General features: G+C 47.4%; 1 pseudogene; it reads left to right on the top strand.

The window, feature by feature from the left end:
• Positions 1 to 1,388: 1,388 nt before the first annotated feature.
• On the top strand, positions 1,389 to 8,399 carry LOC140522632 (MAP kinase-activated protein kinase 2-like; annotated as a pseudogene).
• Positions 8,400 to 10,449: the final 2,050 nt, after the last annotated feature.

Below are 10,449 nucleotides of genomic sequence, written 5' to 3'. Positions count from 1 at the left end.
GACCAGAGACAAATCTACCTCCTTTACCCATTCACTTCAAAACTGCTTATCAAATACCTTCATTATGCCAGTGGGGGAGGAGATAGAGCAGCAATTAATTTGTCATCCAGCTAAGTGAACAGGCCCCACACAAGGCCCCAAATGTCCATAGGTGCACCCTCCACACCTTGTGCACATCCCAAACCATCCAGGTCTTCCCAGACCAGACACCTTCCTCTGGGTCTTTTAATAGCACAGGGATATGGTGTGACCAGCACATCAACTTTTTCCATCACAATAGTATCTTGTAGACAATGAAACAGATTATAAGACTATGAAATAAATAGCTCACAATAGTGCCAGGCCTAGAGGCCTGAGGGCTACCCGAGTCTTACCTTACCTATCGCAGGTCTTCGGCTGGCCAAACCGGATAAACGTATGAGAGAAGAGACTTTCCAGAGTCGAACAAGGGTTAGGCTTTATTCAGGGTCTTGGTTACATGTGCAGGGGGAGCTCTTCCTTAGGAGAGAGAGAAATCTCCCAAGGAGGCAAAGATCTTACAGTAAGAGAATGAAAGCAGAAGTGGAAGTGGGGAGAGAGGGGAGAGGGAAGAGGGGCCTTCTGTCCTGTAAGGGCCCCTCAGCGCTAAAGAGCGCCTTCGGGCTTTCCTGACCCTACTTAAGCTCTCCTGCCGCATAGTTTGCACCTCAATACCGTGCCTGTTAGATAACAATAGGTGTGCCCAGATCTGGGCCAATCTCGAGGGTGGGGATGCTCTCTCCCACCACGTTTCCCACGGGAAGAGGCAGAAATGCACGAGATAGCCCGGTCTCACACCTCAATTCCCTGCTGTTCCTTGGGGGGCCTCATGAGAACTCTAAGGTTTAGAAGTCCTCACCTTTACCCACCCGAGACTGTCCACATGGAGCTGAGCTTACACCCCCAACACAATACAATTCAATAAATACTTATTAAAAGGAAAAGCGTATAGGGTTCTGGGAATGCAAGTTGAAAAACTTAAATATCTCTTGCCTTCAAGAAGCTTTACAGTGTAGTACAGGAGAACCTGTGGCCTTCTAGGTCCTTGGGTGCCTTCTTTTGACTGAGTCCAAGTTTTACAGAACAAATCCTTATAGTAAAAAAAAAAAAAAAAAATAGCTTTGCAAATGTGGATAGAGTACCAGAGGATAGAGTCAGGAGAACCAAAGTTCAAATTCGGTCCAGAAGACACACCCAGACAGATTGATGCACCTAGGACAGAAGTCTAGAATGGAACCCTGACTAAGCTGATCTGAGGAAGTTGGCTCTGCCCATCCTGAAGGGGACTGACGGGGGACCAGTCCAGGGCAGGAGGAGGCGACTGTCTGGATCCCCCCTCCTCCTGCCCTGACTCCTTGTCTCCCGGCACCATGCTATCTAAGTCACCAGGCCAGCCCCAACCTATGCTGTTCCCCAACCCTCTGTGAGCACCTGACCCCCAGCAGCCCAGCCCCTAATGCTGCCTCTGCCACCCCCCAAGCCCTCTAGAATTTTCCCAGGTCTATATTAAATGGAGCCTGCAGATCAAGAAGAATGCCATCCCAGATGACTACAAATCACCAGCCAGGTCCTAGGGCTTGGCATCAACAGGAAAATTCTGCAGATTTTCAACAACAAGATGGGAGAAATTGCCCCTTGGAATGCTTCCAGATTGCTCAGGGCCAGAAGGGAGGTGGGTCTGCATTGGGGAACCGCTCAGTGCCCACACTTTGTCGAGATCTGTGGATGTCTATGAGATCCTGGATGCTAGAAGGAAATGTCTCCTGACTCTCTTGGGATGCATGGATGGTGGAGAGATGTTCAGCCACATCCAAGACCAGGGAGACCAGGCCTTCACCCAGACAGAGGCTTTGGACATCAGGAAGAGCAATGGTGAAGCAATTCAGTACCTATGCTCAATCAACATGGTGCACAGCATGTCAAGTCTGAGAGTCTCTTAGACTCCTTCAAAGTCCCAATGCTGTCCTTAAGATCACCAACTTTGGCTTTGCCAGGCAAACTACCAGCCATAATTCCCTCACTGCCTCTTGCTGTACCCCACACTTACTATGTGACTCCTGAGGTCCTGGCCTGAGAAATATGGTAAATTCTGTGACATGTGGGTGTCATCGTGTATATCCCACTGTGTGGTTATGCTCCTTTCTAGCCATCTGCCCTGGCATGAAGACACAAATGGGCCATATAAGTTTCCCAATCCAGAGTTTTCAGCGGTATCAGAGGAAGTCAAAATACTCATCCCGAATCTGCTAAAAACAGAATCAATCCTAAGAATGACTATCATTAAGTTTATGAATCACCCTTGGATTATGCAATCAATGCAGTGCCCTCAGACTCCACTGCCCACCAGCAGAGTCCTGAAGGAAACCTAGGAGAGGGGAGACAATGTGAAGGGAGAGGTGACAATGCCTTGACCCCAAGGGTGTTGACTCTGAGTAAATCCAGATTAAGAAGATTGAGGATGTCACCACCAACCCTCTGCTCCTAGAGGCAGAAGAAAAACCAGGCTTTGGAGGCTTTGCTCACTGGGCCACCCTCAGCCTTCCTTTCCCCCAGGGAGGGAAAGCAATACCTCTTTAAGTGTATTTTTTTAAACCAGAGAAACAGAGTTGTCCTCCCCCATATGCCACTCACATGAAGCCCAGAAACTTGCCAGCTGCTGCCTTCCCTAGCTGTCTCCTGGAAGGTTGGGAGGGGGAGGACAAGGGTGCACGTTACTCTCAAGACCCTCCTCATTGTATGGTTTTTCTTGGCTGATTTGGCCTTAAATTTTTATAAAATTTCTATTTTTTCTCTTCTTCCTCCCCTTTTCCCTCCCAAGTCACAGAATGATTTTTTTAAAAAGTTATTTTGGGGAGCTGATTCAGGACAAAAATGGGTTGGTAAACTACCATCCATAGGCCAGATCCAGCCCACTGCCTGTCCTCATACAGCCCGAGCTAAGGATGGCAACTATCTATTAACCACACAAGTCTGCCTTAGAGCAAGAATGACATGCTTCACTTAGAGCCAACTCCCAAGGAGGCTAGGTAAGCCAGCTTCTGGAAATGTGTCAGCCCCCACCCCTCCCTTCAGAGAATGTACCTCTTTCTGTTTCCTGTCCATCCATTTCCTGTGTGATGACCAAAAGTTTTTTAATTGCCTGTGGTGCCAGAACTGAGTGTTCATACCAAAGAAAGACTTGACTAGAGAAAGCTCTCTCTCTCTCTCTCTCCCTCCTTCCCTCCCTCCTTCTTCCTCTTTCTCTCTCTATAGCTCTCTTTTTTGAAAAAACATTTTATTTATTTGTTTATTTTTAACATTCTTTTAAAATCTTGAGTTCCAAATTCTCTCCCTCCTCCCATCTCCTCTTACACATACTGAGAAGGCAAGCAGTAAGACATCAATTACACATGTGAAATCATGCAAAGCATATTTCCATATTAGTCATATTTCCCCAAAAAAGCAATAAAAATAAAGAGAGAAAATCATACTTCACTCTACACTCAGAGATCATCCATTCTCTTTCTGGAGGTGGATAGCATTTTTTCATCATGAGTTCTATGGAACTGTCTTGGATCACTGTGACAATCAAAGTAGCCAAGTCCTTCACTGTTGATCATCATTCCAACGTTGCTGTTCATTTTGTGCAATGATTTCTCTCTCTCTCTCTCTCTCTCTCTCTCTCTCTCTCTCTCTCTCTCTCGATGGTTAGTGAGGCAAGCACCACTGTGAGCCTCTAGGTGCAGAAGAGGTAGCAGCAGCAGCAACAGTGATCTGATAACCTAACTGTGGGTCGTCTTTTCTCCCCACTCTACTGCCATATGTCCATGAACACATGACACCGGTGATGCTGATCTTTGAGAGGTCAGAAACTGGAGGTAGTAACAATTTGCTATCACCAATAGCAGCTGGGGCCAGTAAAGACCTCTTTGGATGGAATGAGTGGAATAGACATGCCCAGACTACAAAATCCAGCACAAAAAAAGGGAGTTAGGATTTTAATTAGGGTGTTCTAGAACTGACAGAGGTTCCATCATGCCACAATGATTTCACTTCATACACTATTGCCCATAATACTGAACAACTGTATCTGCTGAGTTTACTGGTTTGTCATGTTCTGTCAGTTTCCATACAATGTGCAGGATGGTGAATCATTTACAAGGAAGTCATTTACTCATAGTCATTTCTACCAGAATCTGGGTGGCAGGCTCTCTATCAGTTTAACACTGCCCTCAGGAAATTGCAATCAATTCAGAAAGAATAAGAATTCTCTTAGGGAAAGAACAAAGCTTCCCTAATGACCCCACATTTCCCCAAAAGGCAACATGGTGTGAGTTGATGAATTCAGGAAGAATCCTGCTTCTGAGGATCACTAGCTGGAGGACTCCAAGCAACTCTTTCCTTTTGTGCTCTCTCTTAATAAACTCATCGCCTCCCATGGCTAACTATGACTTTTCTGAGGATGATTCTTGGATCTCTATATTTAACCCCATCTCCCCTCAAGCTTCTGTCCTATATCTCCAAAGGCCGACAGAATGTTCCAAACAGGAAATCCAAAGATGTTTTAAACTTGAGGTACCTAAAACTGAACCTCCTCCTCTCCATTATCTTCTTTCCCAAATTTCCCTATTTCTGCCAAAGGGACCGTCATCTTTCCAATGTCTCATGTTCATTATCTCAACTCGATCCTCAATCCCAACATATCCAGTCACCAGATCTTACCACCTCCACATCTTTTCCATCGAATCTCTTCTCTCTCCTCACTAAATGATCACCTGGTTTCAAGCACTCATCACCTCTCAGCAAGACTGTTCACAAGTCTTTAAATTGGGCTCAACTCACTCCAATCCTTGCATACTCTGCTGCGCAAATCTGACCATGTGACCCTCCTACTCAGCCAACCTCAGGGCATTCCTACGACCTCTGGGCTGTTACTTTCCCTCCCTTCCTGTGTGATGGGGCCAAAGTTGCCAGGCCTAGAGGCCTAAGGGCTACCCGAGTCTTACCTTACCTATCGCAGGTCTTTGGCTGGCCAAACTGGATAAATGTATGAGAGAAGAGACTTTCCAGAGTCGAACAAGGGTTAGGCTTTATTCAGGGTCTTGGTTACATGTGCAGGGGGATTTCTTCCTTAGCAGAGAGAAATCCTCTTCCCAAGGAGGCAAAGATCTTACAGTAAGAGAATGGAAGCGGAAGTGGAAGTGGGGAGGGAGAGAGGGGAGAGGGGAGAGCAAAGAGAGGAGAGAGGGAAGAGGGGCCTTCTGTCCTCTAAGGGCCCCTCAGCGCTAAGAGCGCCTTCAGGCTTTCCTGACCCTACTTAAGCTCTTCTGCCGCATAGTTTGCACCTGAATACCGTGCCTGTTAGACAACAATAGGTGTGCTCAGACCCAGGGCCAATCTCGAGGGCGAGGATGCTGTCTCCCACTTTTCCCACGGGAAGAGGCAGAAATGCACGAGATAGCCCGGTCTCACACCTCAATTCCCTGCTGTTCCCTGGGGGGCCTCATGAGAACTCTAAGGTTTAGAAGTCCTCACCTTTACCCGCCCGAGACTGTCCACATGGAACTGAGCTTACACGCCCAACACAAAGTATCCTTCTCTTTCTTTCTCTATCAGAAAACTTGATCTCTCATCTCAATGCCTTTGCTGCTGGCCCTGCCTGGACTGCACTCCTTCCTCACTTCCACTTGGTTTCTGTTTGTATTTCTCTATCATAGGCTACATATGTATTTACCTACTTGTTGTCTCCCCATTTGAATGTCAGCTCCTTTTGAGAAGGGATTGTTTCACTCTGCACTTGTATCTCCAGCTTCAAGCACAACACCTGACAGGTCCATGGTAGGTGTTTAATCAAATACCTATTAATTGATTGATTATTTCTATAGGAAAATTGGCTTCAGCTTTTGCTTCCCCTGACCATCCTTTCTGTGACTCTCTCCCCCCCCGCCCCCGCCCCAGTTCTGGGATCACATGTGGAAGGGCATGAAGTCTTCCTGGCAAGATTTCGGGAGCTGATCTCGCCCCATTCTCCTTTGTGCCCTGGGGGGTCCTGTTGGGCTCTTGCCAGCCTGAGGCCAGTGATTTGTACAAGGTGTTAATAACCCTAAATGCACTCTGTTTCCCCATCTGGAGTCTCCAAAGTTCCAGAGAGGGGCTTTTGGTGGCTGGTTCATGGAAAACCTATGGAGGAAGACAAAACACAAAGACCCAAATGGAAGCAAGAGCTCAGGGTCTGAGTCCTGAAGGAAACCTAGGAGATGGGAGACAATGTGAAGGGAGAGGTGACAATGCCTTGACCCCAAGGATGTTGACTCTGAGCAAATCCAGATTAAGAAGATTGAGGATGCCACCAACCCTCTGCTCCTAGAGGCAGAAGAAAGACCAGGCTTTGGAGGCTTTGCTCACTGGGCCACCCTCAGCCTTCCTTTCCCCCAGGGAGGGAAAGCAATACCTCTTTAAGTGTATTTTTTAAAACCAGAGAAACAGAGCTGTCCTCCCCCATATGCCACTCACATGAAGCCCAGAAACTTGTCAACTGCTGCCTTCCCTGGCTGTCTCCTGGAAAGTTGGGAGGGGGAGGACAAGGGTGCATGTTGCTCTCAAGACCCTCCTCATTGTATGGTTTTTCTTGGCTGATTTGGCCAAGACTGTGCTGACTGCGAAGGGTACATCTGTGACTCCCCACTTGCTCCATCTGGGCGATCAGTGGATGCCTTCTCACTTCTTCGGGGGGTGGCTGGTGGGTCATCTCGCTAACGTTCCTCTTTCCCCAAGACCTGGCCCAGATCCCCCAGCTCTGAGTGCCCAGGCCTCAGCTATGGGCCAAATGGGAGGAGTGCCAAGACAAGGATGAGGAGGTGGGGGCACTCTGAGGGCTCATGATAAGGGGGCAGAGATTTTATTAATAGGCTGAAGATGCTCAGTCCAGAATTGGAAGGAACCTGAGAGGTCACTGAGTCCAACCCCTTCATTTTACAGATGAGGAAACCGAGGCATGGAGATGTTAGGTGATTTACCCAAGGTCATACAGCTAGTAAGTGGCTGAGGTGGGATTCCTGACTTTAAGTCTGGTCCAGTGTGTAGAAGCCATACTTCAGGGGGAATTCCCATTTCCTTGAATGGCCTATAAAGAACTATGAACTTGATCACCTCTGAGGTCTCATCTTGACACTACCATCGAACACTCCAGAACTGGCCATAAGCATCTGGGGCACCTTCAGACTGGAGGCAAAACTCCCTGGACACACAGAGACAGGCCCAGAGCTCCACTCCTGGAATGAGTCAGACTCTTGCCCCTGGAGAAGCTGGCCCTCACATATGTCCATGTGCCTGGCTTGACCAGGATGTCTCTCCAAGTGAGGCTCAGGGGACAGTGCCCTGAGTCAGCCCCAGCAATCTGGACATTGGTGACCAGGGCCTATTTCGGACCTTACATGCATCTGGTCACCATGACACCCAGAGCCATCACTGGTCTATTCAAGTCCAAAACCCAGCAGGCCCTCACTGCCAGTCCAACAAGCTCCCTCTCGGCGCTAGGGCCTGGAAACTTTAACTTTCGGATCAGATGCCCTCATGCCAAAGAGACTAAGCTATCTTCAATGGGGCAAATGCCAATATTTTTACCCTGTGGCCAGACTTGCCAACACACCCAATGCCACCTGAAGGAAATGCTTGGATTCTGTAGCAAATTTTGTCTTGAAGTCAAGAAAAACTTCCAGCTGATCAGTACTGTCCCAAAATGGAATGAGCTGCCTTCCAGACTAGAGGGGTCCCTTTTATTTCAAGGAAAAGTGATTTGGGCATTTGCCGGATAGCACTGGTCCTGCTTCTTTCCCTGCTACGGCAGCTCTGATCTGGGAAATCAGCAATCAAAGTCTGAGCAGGACTGCATGGAGAGAATCACCAGCTCCGCTGGCTCATTCCTGTTTCCCAGGCCTTCTGTCCTTGTGGGCTCTGCCCAGAGATTTCAGTTCCTGCTCCCAGACCCTGTCTTTTAGGCCTTCTTCCTAGAGGAGGGGGTTGTGTTGTGGACGAGCCATTTTGTCTCCACATGCTGCTTGCCAGGAGTGGCTCTCAGTTGTGAATGAAGATTTCTGTAAACCTGTATGAATGGACAGAGTGGATGGAGTACCAAAGTCAAAAAGACCTGGGTTCAATCCTACCCTGACGGTTATGAGCTATATGACACTGGATGATTCTTTTCCCCTTTCAGCCTCAGTTTCTTTATCCGTAAGGTATCTGCATTTATACTACCTCCCTCACAGGCTTGTGGCGAGAAAGAGGCTTTGCAGACCTAAGAGCTTTATTGAAGTGAGTTAATTTTATTACTACTGTTACCTCTTTCTAGCATTGTTAAACGGGTTAGCAAAGCCAGGTCACTGGATTTACATGCTCTTGTCTGAATTAGGGGGACTGTAGAAGTCCCCCAGTAGAATGGAAGCCCCTTTGAAGGCAGGAACTGCTGGAAACAAACTGGGGTTTGGATCTCTCTCACTCAGCACAGCATCTGGCACAGGGTAGAAGCTGATGAACGCTTTTTGGATCCGATTGACTTCTGTAAAGTGACGTGGGGACAATCACTGCTCAGACGTCCCACTGAGGGCTGGACATCTAAACCCTTCGGCTGGTATTTCCTGAGCACGACTGTGCCACATTCAGCAGAGTGGATACATGCACACACATGCATGTCCCCATGAACACACTCATGGTACCTGGGTACACATACATGTTCACACACACATCTGCATGAGTGCATGGTCACAAATACAGGCATGGGGGCCTACATGTACTACATGAACACACATGTATGCATGAACATGCACGTGCAGGTGCATGTCTGTGAACACACTGGTTGCCTGAATGCCTGCACAGACACATGCACATGCAACACATACATATCCACATACACATGTTCACAAACACACAAGTACCTGTCCAAACATGCCCACACGTAGATATGTATACATATGCATTCATTCCTGTTTGTGAACATGTGTGTGGGTGCCGAATACACACGAATGGGTACTGTGCCTACATATACATGTATGTGCACTCATATACATGCATACACATGTATGAACATACAAGCTCATGGATTCTGCTGGGTGGAGAATGTTCTGAAAAATGTGAGTCATCCCAAAGAAGAATCAAAAAGATGCTTGGAGTCAAGATGGAGAGACTGACGGAAAAGTTCTGACCTGGGCAGCCTGGCTCCCTCACTGAGGCGAAATGTGCAGACGCTACCCTTGCTTTCTCAGCCAAGCTGGTCCAGAGACGCGATGAAAGACCCTGGAGCCTGGAGGGCGTCCAGTCAGATGGGAGCTGCTCCACAGCTGGCCAAGCAGGCCCAGGCCCAGGCCCGAGTCAACAGGCACTGATTGATTGGCCACAGCTGAGTTCTTTTCCAAGGCTCCTTTCTGGCATTCAAGGCAGTGTATCTGTGCAGCCCAGAGCTGATGATGGGGGAATGGAGACGTAGTCATCCTCGTTCCCACAAAGGGGCTGCTTTTGAGCTCTGATGTGTCAGAGTCCTCGTTCCCCTTCTACCCCGAAATGGGGGGAGTCTGACCTTGGGCTCAATAATCAGATCTCCTGGTCTGAAGACTGTGATGGCAACAAGAAACTCTACCCTCCTCCCCTCCCCAGCCCCTCTCTGGTTTGAGAACCAAAAATGTCCATTCCCACAGGAATGGCCCCATAAGAGCATCCATAATGGTCTTTCTTGGGATCAAAGGACAGGAATCTTTTCCTTTCTTCTTTTTTTATTAAATTATTTTATTTGTTTTCGGTGTTCTTTTTCCCCTTCCTCTCCCCTCCCTCCCCTGCTTCCTCCTCCCTCCCTGAGACAGCGTACAATTTTATATAGGTTCTACACATACATTCCTATTAAATACATTTGCACTTAGTCATGTTGCATGTTGTAGAGATAAATCATAAAACAAAAGAAAATGGTCTGCTTCATTCTGCAATCGAATTCCATAGTTCTTTCTCTGGATAGAGAAGGTGTTTTGCCTCAAGAGTCCATTGGGAATTATTTAAGTTCTTGCATTTCAATGAAGTACTAAGTCTACCAGAAAAATTCCTTGCACACTGTGGTTGTTGCTGTGTACAAAGTTCTCCTGGTTCTGCTCCTTTCATTCAGCATCAGATCATATAAGTCTTTCCAGGCTTCTCTGAAGTCTTCCTGTTCATCATTTCTTATAGCACAATAGTATTCCATTACATTCATATATCATAATTTATTCAGCCATTCCCCAATTAATGGATATCCCCTCAATTTCCAGTTTCTGGCCATCACAAAGAGAGCTGCTATAAATATTTTTGTACATGTGGGATGCTTTCCCATTTTTATGATCTCTTGGGGATACAGTCCTAGAAGTGGTATTGCTGGGTCAAAGGGTATGCACACTTTTTGTAGCCCTTTGGGCATAGTAAAGGACAGGAGTCTTATCC

The sequence above is a fragment of the Notamacropus eugenii genome, chromosome 2, assembly GCF_028372415.1.
Source record: "Notamacropus eugenii isolate mMacEug1 chromosome 2, mMacEug1.pri_v2, whole genome shotgun sequence".
NCBI lineage: Eukaryota > Metazoa > Chordata > Mammalia > Diprotodontia > Macropodidae > Notamacropus > Notamacropus eugenii.
Note: the sequence above shows the minus strand (reverse complement) of the source record. Positions and strands in the feature narration are given on the sequence as shown.